This window comes from Hyperolius riggenbachi, chromosome 8 (assembly GCF_040937935.1).
Source record: "Hyperolius riggenbachi isolate aHypRig1 chromosome 8, aHypRig1.pri, whole genome shotgun sequence".
Lineage (NCBI taxonomy): Eukaryota > Metazoa > Chordata > Amphibia > Anura > Hyperoliidae > Hyperolius > Hyperolius riggenbachi.
The window spans coordinates 250,481,915-250,494,536 of record NC_090653.1 but is presented as its reverse complement, the minus strand read 5'-3'; the positions used below and the strand labels follow the sequence as shown (position 1 = coordinate 250,494,536).

At 40.7% G+C, this 12,622-nt stretch overlaps 13 non-coding genes across 13 annotated transcripts; all 13 read left to right on the top strand.

The window, feature by feature from the left end:
* Positions 1-572: 572 nt before the first annotated feature.
* TRNAR-UCU (transfer RNA arginine (anticodon UCU)) lies at positions 573-658 on the top strand. The gene is given in 2 exon segments: positions 573-609; positions 623-658. It is a non-coding gene; the product is annotated as a tRNA-Arg (tRNA).
* Positions 659-1,553: 895 nt separating this feature from the next.
* Positions 1,554-1,639, top strand: TRNAR-UCU (transfer RNA arginine (anticodon UCU)). The gene is given in 2 exon segments: positions 1,554-1,590; positions 1,604-1,639. It is a non-coding gene; the product is annotated as a tRNA-Arg (tRNA).
* An 896-nt stretch (positions 1,640-2,535) lies between these two features.
* Positions 2,536-2,621, top strand: TRNAR-UCU (transfer RNA arginine (anticodon UCU)). The gene is given in 2 exon segments: positions 2,536-2,572; positions 2,586-2,621. It is a non-coding gene; the product is annotated as a tRNA-Arg (tRNA).
* Positions 2,622-3,515: 894 nt separating this feature from the next.
* Positions 3,516-3,601, top strand: TRNAR-UCU (transfer RNA arginine (anticodon UCU)). The gene is given in 2 exon segments: positions 3,516-3,552; positions 3,566-3,601. It is a non-coding gene; the product is annotated as a tRNA-Arg (tRNA).
* Positions 3,602-4,496: 895 nt separating this feature from the next.
* TRNAR-UCU (transfer RNA arginine (anticodon UCU)) lies at positions 4,497-4,582 on the top strand. The gene is given in 2 exon segments: positions 4,497-4,533; positions 4,547-4,582. It is a non-coding gene; the product is annotated as a tRNA-Arg (tRNA).
* An 895-nt stretch (positions 4,583-5,477) lies between these two features.
* On the top strand, positions 5,478-5,563 carry TRNAR-UCU (transfer RNA arginine (anticodon UCU)). Its single transcript is given in 2 exon segments — positions 5,478-5,514; positions 5,528-5,563. It is a non-coding gene; the product is annotated as a tRNA-Arg (tRNA).
* Positions 5,564-6,458: 895 nt separating this feature from the next.
* TRNAR-UCU (transfer RNA arginine (anticodon UCU)) lies at positions 6,459-6,544 on the top strand. The gene is given in 2 exon segments: positions 6,459-6,495; positions 6,509-6,544. It is a non-coding gene; the product is annotated as a tRNA-Arg (tRNA).
* Positions 6,545-7,438: 894 nt separating this feature from the next.
* Positions 7,439-7,524, top strand: TRNAR-UCU (transfer RNA arginine (anticodon UCU)). Its single transcript is given in 2 exon segments — positions 7,439-7,475; positions 7,489-7,524. It is a non-coding gene; the product is annotated as a tRNA-Arg (tRNA).
* Positions 7,525-8,419: 895 nt separating this feature from the next.
* On the top strand, positions 8,420-8,505 carry TRNAR-UCU (transfer RNA arginine (anticodon UCU)). The gene is given in 2 exon segments: positions 8,420-8,456; positions 8,470-8,505. It is a non-coding gene; the product is annotated as a tRNA-Arg (tRNA).
* Positions 8,506-9,400: 895 nt separating this feature from the next.
* Positions 9,401-9,486, top strand: TRNAR-UCU (transfer RNA arginine (anticodon UCU)). Its single transcript is given in 2 exon segments — positions 9,401-9,437; positions 9,451-9,486. It is a non-coding gene; the product is annotated as a tRNA-Arg (tRNA).
* Positions 9,487-10,380: 894 nt separating this feature from the next.
* TRNAR-UCU (transfer RNA arginine (anticodon UCU)) lies at positions 10,381-10,466 on the top strand. Its single transcript is given in 2 exon segments — positions 10,381-10,417; positions 10,431-10,466. It is a non-coding gene; the product is annotated as a tRNA-Arg (tRNA).
* Positions 10,467-11,361: 895 nt separating this feature from the next.
* Positions 11,362-11,447, top strand: TRNAR-UCU (transfer RNA arginine (anticodon UCU)). The gene is given in 2 exon segments: positions 11,362-11,398; positions 11,412-11,447. It is a non-coding gene; the product is annotated as a tRNA-Arg (tRNA).
* An 895-nt stretch (positions 11,448-12,342) lies between these two features.
* On the top strand, positions 12,343-12,428 carry TRNAR-UCU (transfer RNA arginine (anticodon UCU)). The gene is given in 2 exon segments: positions 12,343-12,379; positions 12,393-12,428. It is a non-coding gene; the product is annotated as a tRNA-Arg (tRNA).
* Positions 12,429-12,622: the final 194 nt, after the last annotated feature.

The window sequence follows — 12,622 nt, the reverse complement described above, 5'->3', positions numbered from 1 at the left end:
TTGAAGAATATCCCATCAAGGGCTTCATTCCTAAAATGTATATCTTTTCCAGATGTAGTATGCAAAGCAAGCTGCACGAGCATTGTTGTGCAGCACAAAGAATATCACCTTGGACGTGCAAACAAATTCACATTTTGAAATGTGGAGCGTCTCAGTTCCTGAAGCATTCATGATGGGTATTTTTTAATGAGTGGCACCAATTTCATTAAATGAAACAAAAGAAGTGGATTTGAGAGGTCAGATGTTGGTAAGTACAACCATCTCTGCTGCTGAGTATTGAAAGTTTAGCAGGTTACAGGTAGTAGACTCAGAAAGTTTTTGATTTTTCTTAGAAATCTAGAAGACGGGTTGTGATGATAGCTTGTTATGTAATGAAACAGGTGTTTGATGAGAGTGAGATGGGACTGCTGAAATAATCCAGAGTAACATTTGGGAGATAGCCAGATGCTGTACTCTTTCTTCTTATATAACAAAAAGGTAGCCTGCATACATCCTGAAATGCCACGAACAAATGGGTTAAAGCAGATATTTTTCATTTGAAGGTGCCTGGCAAAAACAACTAGTGCAAGCTCGGCTCTGTGGCGCAATGGATAGCGCATTGGACTTCTAGTGAAATGTAGGCATTCAAAGGTTGTGGGTTCAAGTCCCACCAGAGTCGCATTTTAAACTGGAAACCGAAGCCGTGTTACCTAAAAGATGCTGAAAGTGCACCGAAGATGGCCCTCAAAAGTCCATCCCTGGAAACTTGTCTGCTGCAACACAGACTAAGCTCTTCATGGAAAGGAGTAAACAGTTCACCTTCACCAGCACAGTTTGTAACCACCTCATCAACTAATGACCCACAATTAATCAACTAAGAGAATGAGAGCGTGCCAAGTGTTGCCATCCATAACCAACAAACTTGGTTTTCGCTAATGATAAATCTAGCTTTGTTCCTAAATTTAAACAACAAGCCGCCCTTGAGATTCCATAGGGACATCATTGAAGAATATCCCATCAAGGGCTTCATTCCTAAAATGTATATCTTCTCCAGATGTAGTATGCAAAGCAAGCTGCACGAGCATTGTTGTGCAGCACAAAGGATATCACCTTGGACGTGCAAACAAATTCACATTTTGAAATGTGGAGCGTCTCAGTTCCTGAAGCATTCATGATGGGTTTTTTTTAATGAGTGGCACCAATTTCATTAAATGAAACAAAAGAAGTGGATTTGAGAGGTCAGATGTTGGTAAGTACAACCATCTCTGCTGCTGAGTATTGAAAGTTTAGCAGGTTACAGGTAGTAGACTCAGAAAGTTTTTGATTTTTCTTAGAAATCTAGAAGACAGGTTGTGATGATAGCTTGTTATGTAATGAAACAGGTGTTTGATGAGAGTGAGATGGGACTGCTGAAATAATCCAGAGTAACATTTGGGAGATAGCCAGATGCTGTACTCTTTCTTCTTATATAACAAAAAGGTAGCCTGCATACATCCTGAAATGCCACGAACAAATGGGTAAAAGCAGATATTTTTCATTTGAAGGTGCCTGGCCAAAACAATCAGTGCAAGCTCGGCTCTGTGGCGCAATGGATAGCGCATTGGACTTCTAGTGAAATGTAGGCATTCAAAGGTTGTGGGTTCGAGTCCCATCAGAGTCGCATTTTAAACTGGAAACCGAAGCCGTGTTACCTAAAAGATGCTGAAAGTGCACCGAAGATGGCCCTCAAAAGTCCATCCCTGGAAACTTGTCTGCTGCAACACAGACTAAGTTCTTCATAGAAAGGAGTAAACAGTTCACCTTCACCAGCACAGTTTGTAACCACCTCATCAACTAATGACACACAATTAATCAACTAAGAGAATGAAAGCGTGCCAAGTCTTGCCTTCCATAACCAACAAACTTGGTTTTCGCTAATGATAAATCTAGCTTTGTTCCTAAATTTAAACAACAAGCCGCCCTTGAGATTCCATAGGGACATCATTGAAGAATATCCCATCAAGGGCTTCATTCCTAAAATGTATATCTTCTCCAGATGTAGTATGCAAAGCAAGCTGCACGAGCATTGTTGTGCAGCACAAAGAATATCACCTTGGACGTGCAAACAAATTCACATTGTGAAATGTGGAGCGTCTCAGTTCCTGAAGCATTCATGATGGGTATTTTTTAATGAGTGGCACCAATTTCATTAAATGAAACAAAAGAAGTGGATTTGAGAGGTCAGATGTTGGTAAGTACAACCATCTCTGCTGCTGAGTATTGAAAGTTTAGCAGGTTACAGGTAGTAGACTCAGAAAGTTTTTGATTTTTCTTAGAAATCTAGAAGACGGGTTGTGATGATAGCTTGTTATATAATGAAACAGGTGTTTGATGAGAGTGAGATGGGACTGCTGAAATAATCCAGAGTAACATTTGGGAGATAGCCAGATGCTGTACTCTTTCTTCTTATATAACAAAAAGGTAGCCTGCATACATCCTGAAATGCCACGAACAAATGGGTTAAAGCAGATATTTTTCATTTGAAGGTGCCTGGCAAAATACAACTAGTGCAAGCTTGGCTCTGTGGCGCAATGGATAGCGCATTGGACTTCTAGTGAAATGTAGGCATTTAAAGGTTGTGGGTTCAAGTCCCACCAGAGTCGCATTTTAAACTGGAAACCGAAGCCGTGTTACCTAAAAGATGCTGAAAGTGCACCGAAGATGGCCCTCAAAAGTCCATCCCTGGAAACTTGTCTGCTGCAACACAGACTAAGCTCTTCATGGAAAGGAGTAAACAGTTCACCTTCACCAGCACAGTTTGTAACCACCTCATCAACTAATGACCCACAATTAATCAACTAAGAGAATGATAGCGTGCCAAGTGTTGCCATCCATAATCAACAAACTTGGTTTTCGCTAATGATAAATCTAGCTTTGTTCCTAAATTTAAACAACAAGCCGCCCTTGAGATTTCATAGGGACATCATTGAAGAATATCCCATCAAGGGCTTCATTCCTAAAATGTATATCTTCTCCAGATGTAGTATGCAAAGCAAGCTGCATGAGCATTGTTGTGCAGCACAAAGGATATCACCTTGGACGTGCAAACAAATTCACATTTTGAAATGTGGAGCGTCTCAGTTCCTGAAGCATTCATGATGTTTTTTTTTAATGAGTGGCACCAATTTCATTAAATGAAACAAAAGAAGTGGATTTGAGAGGTCAGATGTTGGTAAGTACAACCATCTCTGCTGCTGAGTATTGAAAGTTTAGCAGGTTACAGGTAGTAGATTCAGAAAGTTTTTGATTTTTCTTAGAAATCTAGAAGACGGGTTGTGATGATAGCTTGTTATGTAATGAAACAGGTGTTTGATGAGAGTGAGATGGGACTGCTGAAATAATCCAGAGTAACATTTGGGAGATAGCCAGATGCTGTACTCTTTCTTCTTATATAACAAAAAGGTAGCCTGCATACATCCTGAAATGCCACGAACAAATGGGTAAAAGCAGATATTTTTCATTTGAAGGTGCCTGGCAAAAACAGTCAGTGCAAGCTCGGCTCTGTGGCGCAATGGATAGCGCATTGGACTTCTAGTGAAATGTAGGCATTCAAAGGTTGTGGGTTCGAGTCCCACCAGAGTTGCATTTTAAACTGGAAACCGAAGCCGTGTTACCTAAAAGATGCTGAAAGTGCACCGAAGATGGCCCTCAAAAGTCCATCCCTGGAAACTTGTCTGCTGCAACACAGACTAAGCTCTTCATGGAAAGGAGTAAACAGTTCACCTTCACCAGCACAGTTTGTAACCACCTCATCAACTAATGACCCACAATTAATCAACTAAGAGAATGAGAGCGTGCCAAGTGTTGCCATCCATAACCAACAAACTTGGTTTTCGCTAATGATAAATCTAGCTTTGTTCTTAAATTTAAACAACAAGCCGCCCTTGAGATTCCATAGGGACATCATTGAAGAATATCCCATCAAGGGCTTCATTCCTAAAATGTATATCTTCTCCAGATGTAGTATGCAAAGCAAGCTGCACGAGCATTGTTGTGCAGCACAAAGAATATCACCTTGGACGTGCAAACAAATTCACATTTTGAAATGGGGAGCGTCTCAGTTCCTGAAGCATTCATGATGGGTATTTTTTAATGAGTGGCACCAATTTCATTAAATGAAACAAAAGAAGTGGATTTGAGAGGTCAGATGTTGGTAAGTACAACCATCTCTGCTGCTGAGTATTGAAAGTTTAGCAGGTTACAGGTAGTAGACTCAGAAAGTTTTTGATTTTTCTTAGAAATCTAGAAGACGGGTTGTGATGATAGCTTGTTATGTAATGAAACAGGTGTTTGATGAGAGTGAGATGGGACTGCTGAAATAATCCAGAGTAACATTTGGGAGATAGCCAGATGCTGTACTCTTTCTTCTTATATAACAAAAAGGTAGCCTGCATACATCCTGAAATGCCACGAACAAATGGGTTAAAGCAGATATTTTTCATTTGAAGGTGCCTGGCAAAAACAACTAGTGCAAGCTCGGCTCTGTGGCGCAATGGATAGCGCATTGGACTTCTAGTGAAATGTAGGCATTCAAAGGTTGTGGGTTCAAGTCCCACCAGAGTCGCATTTTAAACTGCAAACCGAAGCCGTGTTACCTAAAAGATGCTGAAAGTGCACCGAAGATGGCCCTCAAAAGTCCATCCCTGGAAACTTGTCTGCTGCAACACAGACTAAGCTCTTCATGGAAAGGAGTAAACAGTTAACCTTCACCAGCACAGTTTGTAACCACCTCATCAACTAATGACCCACAATTAATCAACTAAGAGAATGAGAGCGTGCCAAGTGTTGCCATCCATAACCAACAAACTTGGTTTTCGCTAATGATAAATCTAGCTTTGTTCCTAAATTTAAACAACAAGCCGCCCTTGAGATTCCATAGGGACATCATTGAAGAATATCCCATCAAGGGCTTCATTCCTAAAATGTATATCTTCTCCAGATGTAGTATGCAAAGCAAGCTGCACGAGCATTGTTGTGCAGCACAAAGGATATCACCTTGGACGTGCAAACAAATTCACATTTTGAAATGTGGAGCGTCTCAGTTCCTGAAGCATTCATGATGGGTTTTTTTTAATGAGTGGCACCAATTTCATTAAATGAAACAAAAGAAGTGGATTTGAGAGGTCAGATGTTGGTAAGTACAACCATCTCTGCTGCTGAGTATTGAAAGTTTAGCAGGTTACAGGTAGTAGACTCAGAAAGTTTTTGATTTTTCTTAGAAATCTAGAAGACAGGTTGTGATGATAGCTTGTTATGTAATGAAACAGGTGTTTGATGAGAGTGAGATGGGACTGCTGAAATAATCCAGAGTAACATTTGGGAGATAGCCAGATGCTGTACTCTTTCTTCTTATATAACAAAAAGGTAGCCTGCATACATCCTGAAATGCCAAGAACAAATGGGTAAAAGCAGATATTTTTCATTTGAAGGTGCCTGGCCAAAACAATCAGTGCAAGCTCGGCTCTGTGGCGCAATGGATAGCGCATTGGACTTCTAGTGAAATGCAAGCATTCAAAGGTTGTGGGTTCGAGTCCCACCAGAGTCGCATTTTAAACTGGAAACCGAAGCCGTGTTACCTAAAAGATGCTGAAAGTGCACCGAAGATGGCCCTCAAAAGTCCATCCCTGGAAACTTGTCTGCTGCAACACAGACTAAGTTCTTCATAGAAAGGAGTAAACAGTTCACCTTCACCAGCACAGTTTGTAACCACCTCATCAACTAATGACACACAATTAATCAACTAAGAGAATGAAAGCGTGCCAAGTCTTGCCTTCCATAACCAACAAACTTGGTTTTCGCTAATGATAAATCTAGCTTTGTTCCTAAATTTAAACAACAAGCCGCCCTTGAGATTCCATAGGGACATCATTGAAGAATATCCCATCAAGGACTTCATTCCTAAAATGTATATCTTCTCCAGATGTAGTATGCAAAGCAAGCTGCACGAGCATTGTTGTGCAGCACAAAGAATATCACCTTGGACGTGCAAACAAATTCACATTGTGAAATGTGGAGCGTCTCAGTTCCTGAAGCATTCATGATGGGTATTTTTTAATGAGTGGCACCAATTTCATTAAATGAAACAAAAGAAGTGGATTTGAGAGGTCAGATGTTGGTAAGTACAACCATCTCTGCTGCTGAGTATTGAAAGTTTAGCAGGTTACAGGTAGTAGACTCAGAAAGTTTTTGATTTTTCTTAGAAATCTAGAAGACGGGTTGTGATGATAGCTTGTTATATAATGAAACAGGTGTTTGATGAGAGTGAGATGGGACTGCTGAAATAATCCAGAGTAACATTTGGGAGATAGCCAGATGCTGTACTCTTTCTTCTTATATAACAAAAAGGTAGCCTGCATACATCCTGAAATGCCACGAACAAATGGGTTAAAGCAGATATTTTTCATTTGAAGGTGCCTGGCAAAAACAACTAGTGCAAGCTCGGCTCTGTGGCGCAATGGATAGCGCATTGGACTTCTAGTGAAATGTAGGCATTCAAAGGTTGTGGGTTCAAGTCCCACCAGAGTCGCATTTTAAACTGGAAACCGAAGCCGTGTTACCTAAAAGATGCTGAAAGTGCACCGAAGATGGCCCTCAAAAGTCCATCCCTGGAAACTTGTCTGCTGCAACACAGACTAAGCTCTTCATGGAAAGGAGTAAACAGTTCACCTTCACCAGCACAGTTTGTAACCACCTCATCAACTAATGACCCACAATTAATCAACTAAGAGAATGATAGCGTGCCAAGTGTTGCCATCCATAATCAACAAACTTGGTTTTCGCTAATGATAAATCTAGCTTTGTTCCTAAATTTAAACAACAAGCCGCCCTTGAGATTTCATAGGGACATCATTGAAGAATATCCCATCAAGGGCTTCATTCCTAAAATGTATATCTTCTCCAGATGTAGTATGCAAAGCAAGCTGCATGATCATTGTTGTGCAGCACAAAGGATATCACCTTGGACGTGCAAACAAATTCACATTTTGAAATGTGGAGCGTCTCAGTTCCTGAAGCATTCATGATGGTTTTTTTTAATGAGTGGCACCAATTTCATTAAATGAAACAAAAGAAGTGGATTTGAGAGGTCAGATGTTGGTAAGTACAACCATCTCTGCTGCTGAGTATTGAAAGTTTAGCAGGTTACAGGTAGTAGACTCAGAAAGTTTTTGATTTTTCTTAGAAATCTAGAAGACGGGTTGTGATGATAGCTTGTTATGTAATGAAACAGGTGTTTGATGAGAGTGAGATGGGACTGCTGAAATAATCCAGAGTAACATTTGGGAGATAGCCAGATGCTGTACTCTTTCTTCTTATATAACAAAAAGGTAGCCTGCATGCATCCTGAAATGCCACGAACAAATGGGTAAAAGCAGATATTTTTCATTTGAAGGTGCCTGGCAAAAACAGTCAGTGCAAGCTCGGCTCTGTGGCGCAATGGATAGCGCATTGGACTTCTAGTGAAATGTAGGCATTCAAAGGTTGTGGGTTCGAGTCCCACCAGAGTTACATTTTAAACTGGAAACCGAAGCCGTGTTACCTAAAAGATGCTGAAAGTGCACCGAAGATGGCCCTCAAAAGTCCATCCCTGGAAACTTGTCTGCTGCAACACAGACTAAGCTCTTCATGGAAAGGAGTAAACAGTTCACCTTCACCAGCACAGTTTGTAACCACCTCATCAACTAATGACCCACAATTAATCAACTAAGAGAATGAGAGCGTGCCAAGTGTTGCCATCCATAACCAACAAACTTGGTTTTCGCTAATGATAAATCTAGCTTTGTTCCTAAATTTAAACAACAAGCCGCCCTTGAGATTCCATAGGGACATCATTGAAGAATATCCCATCAAGGGCTTCATTCCTAAAATGTATATCTTTTCCAGATGTAGTATGCAAAGCAAGCTGCACGAGCATTGTTGTGCAGCACAAAGAATATCACCTTGGACGTGCAAACAAATTCACATTTTGAAATGTGGAGCGTCTCAGTTCCTGAAGCATTCATGATGGGTATTTTTTAATGAGTGGCACCAATTTCATTAAATGAAACAAAAGAAGTGGATTTGAGAGGTCAGATGTTGGTAAGTACAACCATCTCTGCTGCTGAGTATTGAAAGTTTAGCAGGTTACAGGTAGTAGACTCAGAAAGTTTTTGATTTTTCTTAGAAATCTAGAAGACGGGTTGTGATGATAGCTTGTTATGTAATGAAACAGGTGTTTGATGAGAGTGAGATGGGACTGCTGAAATAATCCAGAGTAACATTTGGGAGATAGCCAGATGCTGTACTCTTTCTTCTTATATAACAAAAAGGTAGCCTGCATACATCCTGAAATGCCACGAACAAATGGGTTAAAGCAGATATTTTTCATTTGAAGGTGCCTGGCAAAAACAACTAGTGCAAGCTCGGCTCTGTGGCGCAATGGATAGCGCATTGGACTTCTAGTGAAATGTAGGCATTCGAAGGTTGTGGGTTCAAGTCCCACCAGAGTCGCATTTTAAACTGGAAACCGAAGCCGTGTTACCTAAAAGATGCTGAAAGTGCACCGAAGATGGCCCTCAAAAGTCCATCCCTGGAAACTTGTCTGCTGCAACACAGACTAAGCTCTTCATGGAAAGGAGTAAACAGTTCACCTTCACCAGCACAGTTTGTAACCACCTCATCAACTAATGACCCACAATTAATCAACTAAGAGAATGAGAGCGTGCCAAGTGTTGCCATCCATAACCAACAAACTTGGTTTTCGCTAATGATAAATCTAGCTTTGTTCCTAAATTTAAACAACAAGCCGCCCTTGAGATTCCATAGGGACATCATTGAAGAATATCCCATCAAGGGCTTCATTCCTAAAATGTATATCTTCTCCAGATGTAGTATGCAAAGCAAGCTGCATGAGCCTTGTTGTGCAGCACAAAGGATATCACCTTGGACGTGCAAACAAATTCACATTTTGAAATGTGGAGCGTCTCAGTTCCTGAAGCATTCATGATGGGTTTTTTTTAATGAGTGGCACCAATTTCATTAAATGAAACAAAAGAAGTGGATTTGAGAGGTCAGATGTTGGTAAGTACAACCATCTCTGCGGCTGAGTATTGAAAGTTTAGCAGGTTACAGGTAGTAGACTCAGAAAGTTTTTGATTTTTCTTAGAAATCTAGAAGACAGGTTGGGATGATAGCTTGTTATGTAATGAAACAGGTGTTTGATGAGAGTGAGATGGGACTGCTGAAATAATCCAGAGTAACATTTGGGAGATAGCCAGATGCTGTACTCTTTCTTCTTATATAACAAAAAGGTAGCCTGCATACATCCTGAAATGCCACGAACAAATGGGTAAAAGCAGATATTTTTCATTTGAAGGTGCCTGGCCAAAACAATCAGTGCAAGCTCGGCTCTGTGGCGCAAGGGATAGCGCATTGGACTTCTAGTGAAATGTAGGCATTCAAAGGTTGTGGGTTCAAGTCCCACCAGAGTCGCATTTTAAACTGGAAACCGAAGCCGTGTTACCTAAAAGATGCTGAAAGTGCACCGAAGATGGCCCTCAAAAGTCCATCCCTGGAAACTTGTCTGCTGCAACACAGACTAAGCTCTTCATGGAAAGGAGTAAACAGTTCACCTTCACCAGCACAGTTTGTAACCACCTCATCAACTAATGACCCACAATTAATCAACTAAGAGAATGATAGCGTGCCAAGTGTTGCCATCCATAATCAACAAACTTGGTTTTCGCTAATGATAAATCTAGCTTTGTTCCTAAATTTAAACAACAAGCCGCCCTTGAGATTTCATAGGGACATCATTGAAGAATATCCCATCAAGGGCTTCATTCCTAAAATGTATATCTTCTCCAGATGTAGTATGCAAAGCAAGCTGCATGAGCATTGTTGTGCAGCACAAAGGATATCACCTTGGACGTGCAAACAAATTCACATTTTGAAATGTGGAGCGTCTCAGTTCCTGAAGCATTCATGATGTTTTTTTTTAATGAGTGGCACCAATTTCATTAAATGAAACAAAAGAAGTGGATTTGAGAGGTCAGATGTTGGTAAGTACAACCATCTCTGCTGCTGAGTATTGAAAGTTTAGCAGGTTACAGGTAGTAGATTCAGAAAGTTTTTGATTTTTCTTAGAAATCTAGAAGACGGGTTGTGATGATAGCTTGTTATGTAATGAAACAGGTGTTTGATGAGAGTGAGATGGGACTGCTGAAATAATCCAGAGTAACATTTGGGAGATAGCCAGATGCAGTACTCTTTCTTCTTATATAACAAAAAGGTAGCCTGCATACATCCTGAAATGCCACGAACAAATGGGTAAAAGCAGATATTTTTCATTTGAAGGTGCCTGGCAAAAACTGTCAGTGCAAGCTTGGCTCTGTGGCGCAATGAATAGCGCATTGGACTTCTAGTGAAATGTAGGCATTCAAAGGTTGTGGGTTCGAGTCCCACCAGAGTTGCATTTTAAACTGGAAACCGAAGCCGTGTTACCTAAAAGATGCTGAAAGTGCACCGAAGATGGCCCTCAAAAGTCCATCCCTGGAAACTTGTCTGCTACAACACAGACTAAGCTCTTCATGGAAAGGAGTAAACAGTTCATCTTCACCAGCACAGTTTGTAACCACCTCATCAACTAATGACACACAATTAATCAACTAAGAGAATGAAAGCGTGCCAAGTCTTGCCTTCCATAACCAACAAACTTGGTTTTCGCTAATGATAAATCTAGCTTTGTTCCTAAATTTAAACAACAAGCCGGCCTTGAGATTCCATAGGGACATCATTGAAGAATATCCCATCAAGGGCTTCATTCCTAAAATGTATATCTTCTCCAGATGTAGTATGCAAAGCAAGCTGCACGAGCATTGTTGTGCAGCACAAAGGATATCACCTTGGACGTGCAAACAAATTCACATTTTGAAATGTGGAGCGTCTCAGTTCCTGAAGCATTCATGATGGGTTTTTTTTAATGAGTGGCACCAATTTCATTAAATGAAACAAAAGAAGTGGATTTGAGAGGTCAGATGTTGGTAAGTACAACCATCTCTGCTGCTGAGTATTGAAAGTTTAGCAGGTTACAGGTAGTAGACTCAGAAAGTTTTTGATTTTTCTTAGAAATCTAGAAGACAGGTTGTGATGATAGCTTGTTATGTAATGAAACAGGTGTTTGATGAAAGTGAGATGGGACTGCTGAAATAATCCAGAGTAACATTTGGGAGATAGCCAGATGCTGTACTCTTTCTTCTTATATAACAAAAAGGTAGCCTGCATACATCCTGAAATGCCACGAACAAATGGGAAAAAGCAGATATTTTTCATTTGAAGGTGCCTGGCAAAAACAGTCAGTGCAAGCTCGGCTCTGTGGCGCAATGTATAGCGCATTGGACTTCTAGTGAAATGTAGGCATTCAAAGGTTGTGGGTTCGAGTCCCACCAGAGTCGCATTTTAAACTGGAAACCGAAGCCGTGTTACCTAAAAGATGCTGAAAGTGCACCGAAGATGGCCCTCAAAAGTCCATCCCTGGAAACTTGTCTGCTGCAACACAGACTAAGCTCTTCATGGAAAGGAGTAAACAGTTCACCTTCACCAGCACAGTTTGTAACCACCTCATCAACTAATGACCCACAATTAATCAACTAAGAGAATGAGAGCGTGCCAAGTGTTGCCATCCATAACCAACAAACTTGGTTTTCGCTAATGATAAATCTAGCTTTGTTCCTAAATTTAAACAACAAGCCGCCCTTGAGATTCCATAGGGACATCATTGAAGAATATCCCATCAAGGGCTTCATTCCTAAAATGTATATCTTTTCCAGATGTAGTATGCAAAGCAAGCTGCACGAGCATTGTTGTGCAGCACAAAGAATATCACCTTGGACGTGCAAACAAATTCACATTTTGAAATGTGGAGCGTCTCAGTTCCTGAAGCATTCATGATGGGTATTTTTTAATGAGTGGCACCAATTTCATTAAATGAAACAAAAGAAGTGGATTTGAGAGGTCAGATGTTGGTAAGTACAACCATCTCTGCTGCTGAGTATTGAAAGTTTAGCAGGTTACAGGTAGTAGACTCAGAAAGTTTTTGATTTTTCTTAGAAATCTAGAAGACGGGTTGTGATGATAGCTTGTTATGTAATGAAACAGGTGTTTGATGAGAGTGAGATGGGACTGCTGAAATAATCCAGAGTAACATTTGGGAGATAGCCAGATGCTGTACTCTTTCTTCTTATATAACAAAAAGGTAGCCTGCATACATCCTGAAATGCCACGAACAAATGGGTTAAAGCAGATATTTTTCATTTGAAGGTGCCTGGCAAAAACAACTAGTGCAAGCTCGGCTCTGTGGCGCAATGGATAGCGCATTGGACTTCTAGTGAAATGTAGGCATTCAAAGGTTGTGGGTTCAAGTCCCACCAGAGTCGCATTTTAAACTGGATACCGAAGCCGTGTTACCTAAAAGATGCTGAAAGTGCACCGAAGATGGCCCTCAAAAGTCCATCCCTGGAAACTTGTCTGCTGCAACACAGACTAAGCTCTTCATGGAAAGGAGTAAACAGTTCACCTTCACCAGCACAGTTTGTAACCACCTCATCAACTAATGACCCACAATTAATCA